Genomic DNA, 15,993 nt, shown 5'->3' with positions numbered 1-15,993 from the left:
GCAGGAGAAACGTGTCACCATTCAGAAACTCACAGGTAGTGGACATAAGAGGTCTACGAAAACAACTAAATTGATAGGAATAAAGGTGCTGGTCTGTTTTTAAAATGCTATAATTTGGGGCTCTAATCCTTCTACAGGACTATGTATATCTCTTATACAAAAACTGTACAGGGAAAAATGTTGAACACACAAAAATATAACCAAATGTACATATATTAAAAAGTGTGAGGAAGGAAGCATTTGGTTCTATTAAGTGGTTTCTCTCAATTATTTTTCCACAGAAAAGACTTAAAATGTGGTTAAATGTCTAAAATGTCATATGACACACATTTAATTTTTTTTTCTTTCCAGAAAAAAAGGCACTATGTACTGCAGCGAGCTTGCTGTTTCTCAATATTATCTAGAATAGAACATTACAGACAGGACTCCAACTATTAGAACACCCATCACTGCACAGATTTTCTTTTAGAAAAAGAAATCTAAAGAGGTGAACTGCCTTTCCTACAGTTATACAACTGAGCACAGTGGGAAAATAAAAATAATGGTTTGCATTATATCTTGGACGGTTCTTAGAGGGCTAAGTAAAGCCACACACACCAAAAAGAGCCTGGATCTGAGGAATGCTCAAAGGCACAGCAAATCCACCAGGGAGTGCCACACCTATGTATCATCAGCCCATCCGAGGATTTCTCAAAGGATGTGAAGATCCTTACAGAGGATGTGAGAAAACACATCGAGTGCTACCAATAACAAGGGCAAGGGCACAGGGTGGTTACTGACAGACAGATCCTAAGAAAGCAGTGGTCCTCTACCTTCCTAGTGCTGTGGCCCTTTCATACAGTTCTTCATGTTGCCGTGAGCCCCAAGCATAAAATTATTTTCATTGCTACTTTAACTGTAATTTGCTACTGCTAAAAATCATAATGTAAATATCTGTGTTTTTCCAACAGTCTTAGGTGACCCCTGTGACAGTCATTTGACCCTCAAAGGAGGTCATGACCCTCAGGTTGAGAACCACTATACTACAGCAATGGTGGATATCTTCTCCCTGCCGTGTGCTGCAAGGTCACACTGAAACACGTCATTGGTGGCTTGGGGTAGAGGTGGGAGGGGTCTGCTTATCATATCTACCTGTTGCAATACTGAAAGGAAAATCGAAACACAGACATAGAATCTAATCACGCTCACAATAAAGAACATACGTATATGTGCATGCATACACAGAAGCTGAGGGGAGAACCTGACTTATGATGCTTCAAAAGTAGAACGTTAGTATCCTCTTACCGCAAGGTCAATATAAGCCACAGAGCAGCAAACATACTGATGAAGCCAAATGCTCAATCTGTACCCACAGCTCAGCAGATGGTATCATTGTTCCCCAACATTTGGGGAAATGGACTTCAGTGACTTCATGTACAGGATGATTGTAGCGTTGTTAGTGTACCTTCTGTTGTTATAACAGGATACCACTGAATGAAAAATTTATTTCTCACAGCTCTGGAGACTGATTCAATATTTTTTTTTAACGTGCTGGCTGTTTTTGTCAGGGCCCTATTGCAGCATCCTCCCAAAATGAAAGGTGGTATGAGAGTAAGAGAGAGAGGAGGAGAGAGTAGGAGGGAAGAGATCACACATTCTTTTTATCACGAACTCAAAAGCCCCTCATTAATCCATGCAAGGGCCATGGCCTTATGAGCTCATCCCCTCTTAATGGTCCTATGTCTTAATACGGCTACACTAAAGTTTTTCTCACCACACGGTCTCTGGGGAACACACCTAACACACAGCAATTATGTGTTTTCTCCTAGAGTGGGTTTCATGGAACACCTCCACAAACTAAGTCAAGCCAGTGGAGTAGCCAGAACCAGGAAAGCAGAGTGTGTGAAGTGCTTAAGTCTCAAAAAGGGGAAACTTAGAAGCTACAGGGTGGCTGGCTAAACTCTCATGAGTTTAGCCCTATGAGACAGGAGAAAGGCAGATACACTGTGTTCTTGCTAAGGCTCTGTAGCATGAAATCAGATATGGGATAGCTTGAACATTTTGCTCGTTTGCTTTGCTCTTCGGGGTCTTTTGTACATCCATATAAATAGACTGCCTTTTTCCATTTCTGTGAAGAATGGCACCGGGATTTTGATGGGATCACTGAATCTGTGGATTGCTTTCAGTGTAGTTCCTACAGTTCATGGGTGTGGGGTGTCTTCCCCTCTAGTGTCGCCTTCAATTCCTTTCTCCAATGTTTTCTCTCTTTGCATTTTTTGCTATTGGTGTTTAAGAAAGATATCAAACTTTGCAGATTAATTTTGTATCTTGTCACTTTGCTGGAAGTGCTTCTCCAAGAGGCTTTTTTTTTTTTTTGTCTTTAGTCTCCTATGTATGGAATCATGCCAGCTACATAAAGAGGACACTTGGACTTCTTCCTTTCCCATTGTATCCCTGCTATCTCCTTGTCTTATTGCTCTAGCTAAGACACTGAGCACTATACAAGTAATCATAGAGAAAGTGGACACCCTTGACTTGTCCCTGACTTTAGTGGAGACGCTCTCAGTTTTCCCTTATGGAGTGTAACATTTGTTCTAGGTTCATCATAGATAGGGTTTACTATGTTGAGAGGCATTCTTTCTACTTCTAGTCTTTTCAGGGCTCTTAGTATAAAGGGACAATAAATTTTGTTGAAAGGGTTTTTTTTTTTGTTTTTTGGGTTTTTTTTTTTTTATCTACTGAGACAATCACATGACTTCTATCCTTAAGTCCTTTGTGTGAAAGATTACATTCATTGATTTGCATATCCTGAGCCATCCTATCTTTGTAATGAAGCCAATTTGATCATGGCGAATATCTTTTTGATGTGTTCCAGAATTTAGTTTGCCAGTATTTTAATAAGAATTTTTGTACCTATATTCATCAGAAAGATTGTGACTGGGCAATATTGAGATTGGTAGTAGTAATAGTAGTAGTAGTAGTAATAGTAGCAGCAGCAGCAGCAGCAGCAGTATGTTGTGTGTGGTGTTTTGCCTGAATGTCTGTCTATGCATCGCATTTGTGCAGTGGCTTTAGAGACTAGAGCACTGAAGCCTCCGGAACTAGAGTTACTGGAGTTGTGAGCACCATGTGGGTGCTGAGCCATCTCTCCAGTCCCAAGACTGATTTTTATCCCACAGCTTAAAAGCACCTGTTTGGGTCACTTAAAATAATAATGGCCTCGTGGGCTCTGGCAGACTTCCCTGTGACACTGCCATGAGTGGAAGTGAGTGTCTTTTCTCAGTTGGCTTCCCAGCTCCTCTGTGATCTCTTCCTCTTCCTAAGACAGTGAGGCTGCTGGTCAGAGCAGCAGGCATTGTCCTCACTTGTGTCCTCCATGTCATTATCTCTTTGTGGTTCCTCAGACTCTAATCTCCTTAATGAGCTGCTGGTTCTGAAATTGGCCCTTTGCCTAGAGTGGGGTTTCCCCAGCCTGGAGATATGAAGAGGCATCCCATACCCTTTGTGTGGGGGAAATCCCAGGGCCCCCAGAGAACTGGGCTATTATTTTGTACATTAAATAGGAGAGAGGCTTGACTAACAAGTGTGGAAAACAGGCAATTTTCTATTGTGAAATAGTGTCTGGATAAGCTATTTTAACAACACAGGTCCTTTCTCTTTACTAACTTGCACAGACACACCTGCCGGGCTGGCTTTGCTCTTTTATCAGCTGTCCAATATTCTAGAAGCAACATAAAAAAGCTGGCCTGGGGCAGCAGAGCTCAATTAGATCACACACTGGCATCAGGACTATGCTCTTGTTCACAGGCACAAGAACAAGAACTTTTTTCTTTCTTTTCTTTTCTTTTTCTTTTCTTTTTTTTTCCCCCACAGAACTTTTAAAGTCAAGTTTTGAACACATTTCATCCACTCAACGTTGCAATGGAAAATGCTAATGAACTTGAAAAAAGTTGGCTCATTTTCTATACTTTAAAAACCTGTGAGTTCCCGTAAGTCATCCAGATCCTTTTGAAAAATTTCACATGAATTTCCTTGTTGGGAGGTAGTGGAAAAGTTCAGGAATCGGAGCAGAGGGAAAGGAAGTGGGTCCAGGAGTGTGCCTCCTCTCTTTCTGCTTCCTAACCACCGTGAACGCCCTCCTCTGTCACATGCCCCCAGTCCCGTGATGCTCTGTCCAAACGCGCGCACGAGCCAAACAATCATGGACTGAGCCCCTTGAACCTGTGAACCCAGTGAGTCTTCCCTCCCGTGTTTCCACCGGGTATTTTGAAATGAAGAAAATAACTAACGCACACTGTTTAGTAAACGCTGAGGGGTGACTCTGTGAATGGCATACTGTAGGACTTGTTCCTGAAAGCAAAGGTCCCTGGAACAGAACTGTAGTTTATACAACGCTGAAATGTGTTAGCAGAAAGGGAAATGACTCTACACATTAAAGAGGAGGAGGGTGATGGCTGCCATTCCCGCAGGGGACGGTAAGGAAGGACTGCCACACTCAAGGAAGCACTAAGGAAATCTGGAAGGAGGAAAACACTAGGGGTTAGAGACAGTGGCACAGAGATCTAAGTGAAGAAAAAAGAACTATACGGAATGTCGAGCAGAATACAGCGACATACAGCGGATGCCTCTGGCCTGTGAGAGGATGCAGAAGAACAATGAAGCAGAGATGAGAGGCGAGGGGGGACCAGGTTGCGGCACAAACCAGTGCACATGCTAAACAATAAGGAAGTGTTTTCCCTGAATTACATTTTTTTTTTTTTTTACTCAAATGCCCCTGAAGAGCTACATCTTTCCAAACCACCTCCACCTGAGGATGTGTGATAACGGAACCCTAGTTTCTGAGGTCTTGGGTGACTAAGACACTCAAGTCCATGAAGATGCATTCTTGGCTCTTCACCCAATTCTCCTCTAAAGGTAAAACAAGGACCAATTAGATCAATTCCTCTAATTCCAAAGTCTCAGTGAACCAAAGTCGGCACCACTGCACTCGACTCTCCCATCTACTGCTGGCCATTCTGGAAACATCCTTCCTAGATGTGAGAAGGAGCCAAAGGGGGAGTCTCAAAGGGCCAGGAGAAAATAATAAAGTGGACATGGCCTCTTCAGGAGCCTTTCCCTGCATCTAGTAAGGCTTATCACCAAGCAGTGACACACAGGACAGGTGTGCTCTGTGTGTGTGGCTGGCACCTGCAGACAGGGGTGCTTCCAAGGTGTTCCTGCCAATGGTGTTGGAAGGCAAAGGACAATGCCATCAGCAGGAAGAAATTATTAACTGGTGGGCTGAACAGACAGCTCAGTCTGTTAAATTCTTGCCCTAAGAGCATAAAGTCCTGAGTTCCGGTCCCAGAACCGACATATTAAGAAGCAGACAGGCAAAGCGGCTATAATCTCAGCCAGGCTGCTCTGTTATCCCAGTCCTGGGTGTGTGGGGGGGGGGAGGAGGGCAGGTCACTGGGGCTAGCTGTCCAGTTGTCTAGCCTAGCTGGTAAGTTGAAGGCTAATGAATGACCCTGTGCCAAGTAATAAAAGTGTAGAGTGCACCTGTGGTACGGTATCTGCGGTTGTCCTCTCACGCCACATGCATGTGCACATGTACATGCAAACCCGCCCACCCATACACATACACACAACTATTGATTGGGCTATCTGACAGTTCTCTTTGTGCTTAAGGCTCAGAATCCAAGTTTATCTTCCCTCATCACTTTTTTGTATGTATGTGGTGCTGGGTATCAAACCAGGGCTGCACTCGCGCTAGGCAAGGGCTCTACCACTGACCTAGCTCCCCAGTTCCTCTCCCCTCTTACTGCTATTATTAGAGAGGAGAGAGATTCAGAATCATTCTTCTCATCACGTGAGCAAAGCACAAATGAAAAAACCTCAGCCTCGGGCTCTCTCTCTGTTCCTCGGCAACCGTCTTCACCTCTCTAGAGCACTCCCCACAATTAATCCCTCATCTCTTCTAGGAGCGGAGTCCAGAATGCACTTGGGAAAAAGACAAAAGCAGTACGCCCCATCTTGGATTCCGTTAATAAATAAATAAATAAATAACATGCTATTGCTGTCCACGGGAAAGGTGTAACTCAACAGGTGAACCCAGTTTCCCAGGTTCTCTCCTCCCTGAATCCCTGACCCCAGTGGTGAGGAAATGGCTCAAGTGGTGCCATCTTGGTTGGCTTCCCTCACTCTGTGTGAGCTATACTGCTTCTGTCTCTTACAGGCACAGTGCGGTGGTTAGAACAGGAACGGCTCCCACAGACTCATGTGTTTGAATGCTTGGCCATAGGGAGTGACACTATTGAGAGGTGTGGCCTTGTTGGAGGAAGTGTGTCATTGTGGGGCTGGGCTTTGAGGCCTAAGAAGCTCAAGTCTGGCCGGTGTGGCACATGGCCTCCTGCTGCCGGCGGATCAAGACGTAGAACTCTCAGCTCCTCACCAGCACCATGTCTGCCTGCATGCTGCCATGGTTCTCATCCTGATGCTAACGGACTAAAACCTCTGAACTGTAAGCCAGCCCCAATGAAGTGTTTTCCTTTAAGATACTTGGTGACCTTATGCTTCAACCTCAACAAAATGTAGGCTGAAGTTAAGGAGAGAGAGACAGGACGTCTAAAAGCAGGACTGAGATCGTTCCTTGGAGACTTACACCTTAAGTAATGGGGGCTTGTGGGGGGCAGGGGACTGAAACTACTAGATGTTGAGTACCCACGTGGCCATTGCCACTGCTAAGCCACTGTTACTGCAGTAATACAAATGCTGTCTTTCTGCAAAGGCTTCTGGGAAAGTCTGGACTAAGAGAAGAAAGGTAAAACCAAGATGCCAGATTAGGAAGACCGTGCCAAAGGTATAAATATGAAATTTGTCAGCTAGGTATATGTGACAATTTTCATTTAGGGGAAGGGGGCCTAAAACATGTGAGGGCAATGGTTAACACTCCAGGGCCTAAAGTCAGAGTAGTGAAATATGGCAAGGGATAATTATTTTATTTTACTGTGATGCTCAGCTGGATGTCCAAAACCAGGTTGACATTGCAACTCACTGGAAGGTGCAGATTCCCACAGGTGCAGTCCTCATAGTCAGTACTGCCCCCCACCCCCACCCCCGCCCCGAGTGGTGCCCAGGTTCAGTGATAAGCCCATTCACACTCTGCGTACACTTCAAGGATTGGGGCAAATGCACATGACACGTCCCTCTACTACTGCGCCATAGAGAAGTTCTAGAGTCCTAGGAGCGCTCTGTCCTCTGGCTGTTCATCAATCAGTTTCCTGTCCTCTAGCCCGTGGCAGCCATCAGCTTTTAACTATCGCTATAGTCTTACTTTTCCACAAATCTCGCGTGTTTGGACTCACAGGCTCTGCAGCCTTTTGAGAGCGCCTTCTTTCCCTTAAATCCATGCCGTAGCCTTTTTCCATATCTGCTACTGCCTTTGTAGCTCTTCACTTTCTAGGCCTGAACTCCTACTGTCTTTGTAGATCACGGTTTGTTTACTCATTTGCCTACTAAAGGATGCCACGTCTGTTTATCTATTACTTTGAAAAAACAAAGATAAAAGGAGTAGTAGATAAAAGCAAACAAATAATTGAATGAGTTGAGAGCAACCGGACAAACTCATTAGCAGCAGCCTCGTCGTGTTCGCTCTGTTTCTTTGCTCTGTCGACCAAGGCACTTCCCAGTCACGGAGCAGCTCTTGGGCCTGCAGTGCGCTTCCACTGGGTCCTCTGCCTGGAAGACAGTGTCAGTCAGAAGCTAGGCAGGTACTAATAGTATCTTAGCTTTGAACTGGAAAGTTAGCTCTGCTATAAAGGGCACTTCTGGGGCCACCAGCACTCTAAGAATAGAACCAGCGTGTTCTAGTGTGGAAACACCGCTGCAGAGACTACTATACAGATCAGCTACAATTTGGGTACAGAAGCATTTCGTGAGGGAGCACCAAAATCATCAAGTGTCATAATGGGGAAACCTACTATGAGCTAGTAGCTGTACAGTTAAGCCTACTGTGAGCTAGTAGCTATACAGTAAAGCCTACTGTGAGCTGGTAGCTATAGTAAAGCCTACTGTGAGCTAGTAGCTGCACAGTAAAGCCTACTATGAGCTAGCAGCTGTACAATAAAGCCTACTGTGAGCTGGTAGCTGTACAGTAAAGCCTACTGTGAGCTAGCAGCTGTACAATAAAGCCTACTGTGAGCTGGTAGCTATACAGTAAAGCCTACTGTGAGCTAGTAGCTATATAGTAAAGCCTACTGTGAGCTAGTAGCTATACAGTAAAGCCTACTGTGAGCTAGGAGCTGTACAATAAAGCCTACTGTGAGCTAGGAGCTGTACAGTTAAGTCTACTGTGAGCTAGCAGCTATACTATAAAGCCTACTGTGAGCTAGTAGCTATACAGTAAAGCCTACTGTGAGCTAGTAGCTGCACAGTAAAGCCTACTGTGAGCTAGCAGCTGTACAATAAAGCCTACTGTGAGCTGGTAGCTATATAATAAAGCCTACTGTGACCTAGTAGCTGTACAGTAAAGCCTACTGTGAGCTAGCAGCTATAAAGCCTACTGTGAGCTAGTAGCTATATAGTAAAGCCTACTGTGAGCTAGTAGCTGCACAGTAAAGCCTACTGTGAGCTAGTAGCTATACAGTAAAGCCTACTGTGAGCTAGTAGCTGTACAGTAAAGCCTACTGTGAGCTGGTAGCTATATAGTAAAGCCTACTGTGAGCTAGTAGCTATACAGTTAAGCCTACTGTGAGCTAGTAGCTATACAGTTAAGCCTACTGTGAGCTAGTAGCTGTACAGTAAAGCCTACTGTGAGCTGGTAGCTATATAGTAAAGCCTACTGTGAGCTAGTAGCTGTACAGTTAAGCCTACTGTGAGCTAGTAGCTGTACAGTTTCTGTCTGAATGAGAAGTCATCAGTGCCAGAGAAACTCCCATGCCACCTCCAGAGCAAAGGGTTGGGGCTTGGGAGATTTTACACTCCTTTGGTATACTTTACGCTTAATTCTGAGTTACTTAAATTACTTTTCAAAACAGTTGATTGAATAAAAGGAAGAGGCTTTATATAGTTCATGTATGTTTTTCTATTTGGGAAATGGAAGTCATGATTAAAATTGGCATTTTTGAAGCTCTAATTGCTAGTTACTGCTTTGCTGCAGGAAAGAAATATTTCCTAGATCAGCCAGATGGGAAGTCTCAAGATAAGAAATTATAAGCCAGTGTTCATGTTCCAACCAGAAGAAAAATTCTGTTTATCCATTTTTAATTCTGCTTAAGTAGTAAGTAATACATTTCCTTAATTGATTCCTAAACAGCTATTAATTGGCTGACTAATTTTCTAACGCTAGACTTAATCTCCCAAATCCTATTACATCGTAAATAAGTGAAGCAGAGTTTTATGAAAGGGAAGCTCTGTGCATTAAGGACTTCATAAACCATGACAGGAGCAGACTGGCTTGATTACTAAAAGTGACCTTCCTGTGGGCATACAAACTTACAATGGCCTGCAGAAACTTAAAATGTCCTTCCAAACTCTTTTCTCACTGAAATAGAACTTAGTATTTCAGCTCTCACATCCAGAACAGAGCGGCACAAGAGCCTTCTGGACAAGTGTTAGGAACTGAGCTGCCATTCGCTGGGACCCGTTCAGCGCCTCTCCTGCTGGAGGCACCACCCACCTGCAGCGCCCTCTTCTCTTTCCTTTAAGGGCAAGAAGGGCTGCAAAGATGAACTCAGGAGAAGCATCTGAGGGAAGGCCACAGTGGTTTCTTGTTACTTGTGAGGCCATGGAACATTCTCTCTTACTGATGCTCCTGACATCTGCTGCAGATCTATGGGCCGTTAGAAGAATGGCTCTGTTCAGATGGACTCATCCCTGAAAACAAAAGCAACAACCACCAACAAAACAAAACAACAAAAAAAAAACAAAACAAACAAACAAACAAAAAACCCATGGAACTTTTCTTTTATTCAAGTCTCCTGAAAGCCACTCAGGAACAGCTACAAATTGAGGTCCGTCTTGCTAGCTGCTTGAGTTTGACAAATAAAGCAATCATGGAAGTCGTGGAGCGTGCACTACTGCTAAAAGCCCTATTTTCTTGACATAATACAGCAGTGGGATGGCCAGGCAACTGAATGGCATTCCTTAACATAATCACTTAATGTTGTGCAACCAACATCAGGTCTCATTGCTTCCTCACTTGCAAAGGATTTGATGATAATAAAGTTGATTGTTAGTGTGAAGATATAAATTGTTCAGTAGTTAAAGTTCTTAATGACAGCAAAAGAACACAAAAGAGGAAAAATAGGCTTTAGCAGCCCAAAGTCATTGCTAATTGCCTGTGCATTCATCGTGGGCTGACCAGGGCTAATTATCTAATTAAACTGAAAGCTGCTGGCTTAAAGGCATCCAAGGTGCCATGATGCTAGCTGTCAATTACCTCAGCACGGTTTCTTGAAATGTGTCGTTAACTCAAGCCATGTTTTGCTTTTCTCAACAGCAATACTCGGCACTCTGGTTGCATGGTAATTTGTGCTTAGAAGGGGGAAAAAGTTTTCTTTTGAAAAATGAGCTGTGGAAACTCAGACTAACAACAAACGCTTTCAACAGGAAGTCCCGTTCATTCTGTTCCACGATCCTTATTCAGGAACAGTCAATACCGTCCACAGCAAGTAAAAAAACACAACAGGACACAAAAGAGAAACCAGATCGCTGCTGTCCACATGGTGCTGAGTGTCTCCTGCATGTCGTGTTTAACACTACACTTACAAATGTCTTCTGTGACACCCCACAGCAGTCCGAAGTATGAAAACATGCCATTCAATGCCATTTAATCACGAGGAAGGAGAGTGTACTATTGCCAGCTGAGATCCTTACAGCCGCTCCACTTCTAAACTGCGCTGTGAGTTCTCACAATTGCTGGATGATAAAAACATCATCAGGGCCAGCCGGGCGTGGTGGCACACGCCGTTAATCCCAGCACTCGGGAGGCAGAGGCAGGCGATCACTGTGAGTTCAAGGCCAGATTGGTCTACAAAGTGAGTCCAGGATAGCCAAGGCTACACAGAGAGACCTTGTCTCAAAAAACAAAACAAACAAACAAACAAACAAACAAAAAACAATCAGAGCCACTGTTGACAAGGTTGCTTTTCCAACAGAAGGCCTGGAGTGGGGGTTCCCTTTGAGATCGGAGTGAATCCCCTGCAAAGCCTATGGTGGATCATGAGCTCATGTGGCCACTCCTCTGATTGAGTAAAGCCATGCACAGGGCATGTGGGTACCTAAGTGACTGGGTCCAAGATAAGTTTAAAAAAAAAAAAGACTAAGTTCAATAAAAATTACCTGAGTCTGTCCACCAAATTCCTGTCGGTTCTGGCCATAAAAGACACCAGGCAGGCTCGTGATAGTATCCCTCTCCCCGGGCCCCTCCCATTCTCAGGACCTCTTTATCACTGTTCCTTAAAAACGTACATTTACTCTGCTCACTCCTTTCCAAATTGTCTTTTTCTTGTGAGTGAGTCAAGGAGTGTAGAAGCCAGTGGCTCAGGGTGGCTTTGGTGACCAATGACTGTTGGACACTTGAGCTTTCAGCTAAGCTCACCAAAAGCTGGGAGAGGTGGCCCTCTCAAAACATTCCCGAGGTCCTCTTGGAAATAAACATATAACTATTTATTTTAAGTCTTCCAAACGCACTGAATGTATCTTAAGGTGAATTACGGGCACAGATCTCTCAGACACACACACACACACACACACACACACACACACACACACACACACACACTGACGGACGGACAGGGTACAGTTGGCGGACTAGGGCAGACAAAGATCCTGTCTCAGGGGGAACTGTGGATTTCACAAATCAAAATAATTAGGCTGCTGTCTTATTCCTAGGGAATCTGACCTAAAAGCACAGTCCATGACCTTGCAGAAATACTTGTAAGCATCCTTGCCGTGGGGGAATGGCATCTCCCACGAAAGAACAGCTTTATTTGAAAGACCACTTCCACTTCCAATCAGGGCTCTCCTGGTCACCTGCAAGCACATGGAACTCAGAACCTTAGCCCAGCCCTTTTCCAGTCAACATTCAAGCAGGTGCCAGTAACAAACACACAGATTATTTCCTGACAGAGAGGGAAGCCGATTTTCCCTTTCACTGCCTCTTAAAGCTGAACATCAACTGTTTTACCACTTGTGTTTAAAATCCATTAATTAAAATAAATAGAAAGTTAAAAAAAAATCATCTTAACTTCAGCCAGGAGGAAAAGGACAGATGGGAAAGCGGAGGAGGTGGAGATAGCTGATGTCTTCTTGCGGGGAAGAAAAACAAAAAGCACGGGGTGGGGAGGGGGGAGATTGAGTATTTAAGAGACATAAGATGTCTTTGAATTTAATTTACAGTTTGTGGTTATTTTGGGTCTCATAATAGTCACATTGCTTAAGCACAAGAAGACAGCCTCTCCAGTATCAAGCTGGTAAGTGGGCTACTGACACCATAACTCCACTCTCAAGAGGACCATGCTGTCTAAGGCAGGGTTACTATTGCTATGAGGAAACCAAAAGCAAGTTGGGAAGGAAAGGGTTTATTTGGCTTACACTTCTACATTGAAGGAAGTCAGGACACGAAACTCAAACAGGGCAGGATCCTGGAGGCAGGAGCTAATGCAGAGACCATGGAGGTGTGCCGTTTACTGCCTTAACTTCCCACAGCCTTCTCAGCCTGCTTTCTTATAGAACCCAGGACCACCAGAGATGGCTCCACCCACAATGGGCTGGGCCCTCCCCCATCCATCACTAATTAAGAAAACACTCTACAGGCTTGTCTACAAGCCTGATCTTATGGGGGCATTTTCTCAGCTGAAGCTCCCTCCTCTGATGACTCTAGCTTGTGACACAAGACTAGCTAGTATACTGACATTTAGCAGCATGTCCGGCTATGAAAAACAAAAGTTTTCTCTTCTTTAACAATTTGTGGGCACACCTCACCCCACCTCTGTCTGCAAATTCACTTGGTTTTCATTCCCTTTCCCCTTAGCTTCTGTTGCTCCAAATAAGCTGGTGAGGGAGGCAAAGGAATCAGCTTAAGTTCTTCCCTACCCGAGAGCCCTACATTCACAGGTCCACAGTCCAGCCCGATAAACTGGTCACGACCCCAGAGAGGGCTGCAGAAGTGAATTGCAGGAGGCAGGTGTGAAAAACATGGTAAAGTTCCTGAATGCACAATGACCAAAAACTACTTCAAAATCAAATACATAATCAGGCCAAGGCATTCCCTGCAGTGCTCGCCTAAGCTGCACTGGATGATGTCATTGATAACGCATTGGTTCTCACACACCACCAAGGAGCATTGCCCCAAACACCAAGCTCAGAATGGTGCCTGATGTGTGCAGTAAAAACAACCACAGTGCTGGTTGCCATTTTCTGCTCTCATAGGAACAAAGTGGCTTAACTAGGGAAAGCGGAGTCTTTTCATAATTTCAACCATGAACCTCAGCACATTTCAGTCTACCATTGAGAGTATACTGCAGGATTTTAAAACTTGCTATTTGAGTTGCTGACTTGAGTTTCATTTAAAAAAAAAAAAGATTCAAAAGTAACTTTGGGGTTAGAATTAAGATAGAATGCTCAGTGATTTCTGACGTAACTTATTGGTTATACAGAGAAGCATTCTTAGCACTGACACTTATGAAACAAAAATATCACCAACTCTGAAAACTGTTGGAAGAAGCTCTGTGTCCTTCAGTGTTAAATATCCAGCAAAGATTTAGTCTTTATGTAAAGGTAGGTAAACATTTCATTAGCAGGAAAATTTGCCTTCCACTTTTAATCAATATTAAAAATCACATGGGTTCCAAAGTTTTGGGGTATTGTTGTTGTTGTTGTTGTTGTTGTTTTCTCATGAGCTTTTTAAAAGCAGGTCTCATTTTGTAGCCCAAGCTAGCCTCCACTCCTTGGAAACTTTCCTCATTCAGCTTCTCAAGAGATGGGATTACAGGAGTGAGCCACCATACCTGCCTCAATAATTGCTTCAAAATGTCTCTATGAAGTAATATCAGTAAATATGTAGCTTATATACCCAGTTTTTTATGCCTTATGCCCATTGATGGTGTAAGAATTTCTGTCAATAGGGGTCACAAGCAAGCAAGAAGTCCTAGCTATAGAATTAGCAGAAAATGGTGCCAATAGCTTATGTGACACCATAGACATCTGCAGTGTATTGGTAAAATGACCACCTAAAGTCTAACCCAAAACTAAACATTTCTAAGCTTAGAAAATATGCATAAACAGCCTCCATATCAGCCCAGTGAGTCTACATAACCAAACAAAGCCAGGGTAAAGGAGTTCCTGTGCAAGATCTTAGTGGAAAAGGCCTGAGTTAAGAGGCCTGTAACAGTGTCATTTAAGTAAAGAGAGTGGAGAAAATATCTGTGTTTGGTTTTACCTACGTTGTTCTCGTAACGGCCTTTTCTCCTGTGTTGACTAAAGGAGCTGCTAGAAAAGAATATAACCCTCATCTCCCACAAACCACCCACCCAGGGGTGGGAGACGTTCTAGAAAAGTCACGTGACACCCAGACACTCACAAGGCCATCCAACCAGTTCTTCTGATTTGGCATTTGTTTGTTTGTTTGTTTATTTATTTATTTATTTATTTATTATTCATTCATTCACTCCTAATATAGGACGAGAAAACTAGCATTTTAAAATCTGAAAAGTAATGTGAATACAACATGAACCCCAAATATTTAAATATAAGTTGTTTAAAACTGGGGAAACTCTAGCAGTTTGTTTCCTGCCTCCCAGCAGTCCAAGTGCTAATAATTGTGGTGCTCTTCTACTGGAGTCCATAATGGATTGGAGAGAGAGAGATCCTCGTAAAAGTTGGGAGGTCATCTTGTAAATAAAGGAATCGTAGGCTTCCGGAACAGAAGGGGAGAAGAAGATGAGGAACAAGAGAGCAGCCTGCTCCTGAGGTAATGCAAGCCTAGCAGAGAGCAGGGAGCTGGGGGAATCTTCCAGACGCTTCCCGTGAATGAAGGAACTTGAAGAAAAGAGAACGTGCTTTATTCCTGCTTCTGTTTGCTCATCCTCTTTCCTAAATTTACTAGCTGTGGACAGAAGGCGGGGTGTCAGCTTTCACAGTCGTACCTGTCAGCACAGAGCTGTCAGCTTGTGCACGGGAGAATGTGCAGGGTATGCTTGGAAACAGACCGCTGAAGCCACCGCTAGCCAGAAGCCCTGCTGGCTGCACCTGAGAAGCCGCGTCTCCACCTTCACGCCGTCTCTCCTGTCTCTCCCCAGAATCACTCCATTAACTTGGGGGTCCTCTATACTTGTCCCACCAGCAATCTCCCCTGGTTAAAAAAAAGTAAACCCATGAAGCCAGTCAAGGCCCTTTCCAGGCCACAGCACTCTAAAGGTTTCCTGTTGTACTTATTTTTTTTTAAGATTTATTTATTTATTATATATACAGTGCTCTGCCTGCATGTACATGTGCAGCCCAGAAGAAGGCATCGGATCACTTTATAGATGGTTGTGAGCCACCATGTGGTTGCTGGGAATTGAACTCAGGACATCTGGAAGAGCAGGCAGTGCTCTTAACCTCTGAGCCAGCTCTCCAGCCCTCCTGCTGTACTTACAGCACATTCCACGCTCATCCACGGCTGTAAAGCATTCACAAGCCAGTCCTTGGCCACCTCTCTGCTTTCATCTCCACCCAAGACCCCCCAACTCCCTATATCCCTGAAACTTTTCTCTTCTCTTGGTAAGAATCAAGTTCTTTCTTACGTGGCCGGTCACAGTGTGACAGGCTGTGTCCTACCAAGGGCCCTACAGCTCCTCAGTGGCATGGATAGCTTTAAGCCACCTGTGGACTCAAAGGACCAGAGGTCCTTGGCATCGTGCTATGTAACTGTCTCAAGTGTGGCGGACACAGCATGAGCTCAGAGGTTCTCAGGTGAACATTGTCAGGGTGACTCTGGGAGAGGACCACTACACTGTTTCCTTGCACACAGAACTGTCCTGAGTTGAAAAG

This window comes from Acomys minous, assembly GCF_964271855.1.
Source record: "Acomys minous genome assembly, chromosome: 13".
Classification (NCBI taxonomy): domain Eukaryota; kingdom Metazoa; phylum Chordata; class Mammalia; order Rodentia; family Muridae; genus Acomys; species Acomys minous.
This window is presented reverse-complemented; position numbering follows the sequence as displayed.